The 1095-nt window shown below is 32.1% G+C and overlaps 1 protein-coding gene across 1 annotated transcript in view; it reads left to right on the top strand.

Annotated features, from left to right (window-relative positions):
* LIPN (lipase family member N) overlaps nucleotides 1-1095 on the top strand; it is a 20135-nt gene that overhangs the window by 11385 nt on the left and 7655 nt on the right. The window lies entirely within an intron of this gene.

The following is a 1095-nucleotide window of genomic DNA, read 5'->3' on the forward strand; positions in this document are numbered from 1 at the left end:
TTTTACTATATACCTAGCACTGGAATTGCTGGGTCATATGGTAGTTCTACTTTTAGTTTTTTGAGGATCACCCATGCTTTTCCCCATAGTGCCTGTACTAATTTACATTCCTACCAACAGTCTATGCAAGGGTTCTCTTTTCTCCACATTCTTGCCTGCATCCATTATTGCCTATCTTTTTGATAAAAGCTATTTTAACTGGAATTAGATGGTATTCTATTATAGTTTTAGTTTGCATGTCTCTAATGATTAGTAATGCTGAACATGATTTTAATGTAACTCTTGGCCATTTGTATGTCTTCTTTTGAGAAATGTCTGTTTAGATTTTTGCCCAGTTTTAAATCAAATTTTTATTTTTTGCAATTGAGTTGTATGAGTCTTTATATATTCTGGTTACTAATCCCTTGTCAAATGAGTAGTTTACAAATATTTTCTCCAATTCAACGGGTTGTTACTTCACTTTTTTGTTGGTTTCCTTTGCTTTGCAGAAGCTTTTCAGCTTGATGTAATCTAATTTGTTCATCTTTGCTTTGGTTGCCTGTGCATTTGAGGGCTTACCTCAAATTGGCCCAGACCAATATCCTGGAATGTTTCTGCAGTGTTTATTTTTTAGTAGTTTCATAGTGTCAGGTCTTAAATTTGTCTTTAACCAATTTTTATTTTATTTTTCTATATAGCAAGAGATAGAGATCTAATTTCATTTTCTGCATATGGATATCTAGTTTTCCTAGCATAATTTCTTGAAGAAATTGTCCTTCCCCCAATGTAGGTTCTTGGTGACTTTGTTAAAAATTAGTTGACTATAAATGTGTGGATTTATTTCTGGGTTCTTTATTCTGTTCCATTTTCTATGTGTCTGTTTTTATGCCAGTATTATGCTGTTTTGATTACTACAGCTTTGTATCATAATTTGAAGGCAGGTCATGTGATGCCTCCAGCTTTGTTCTTTTTGCTCAGAATTTTAAATTTAGAAAAACATAAAGACTCCAACAAAACACATACTAGAACTGAAAAACAAACTCATTAAATTTGCAGGATAAAAAAATCAACATATAAAATTCAGTAGCATTTCTATATGCCAACAGCAAATAATCT

Source organism: Cebus imitator, unplaced genomic scaffold (assembly GCF_001604975.1).
Source record: "Cebus imitator isolate Cc_AM_T3 unplaced genomic scaffold, Cebus_imitator-1.0 Scaffold431, whole genome shotgun sequence".
Taxonomy (NCBI): Eukaryota; Metazoa; Chordata; class Mammalia; order Primates; family Cebidae; genus Cebus; species Cebus imitator.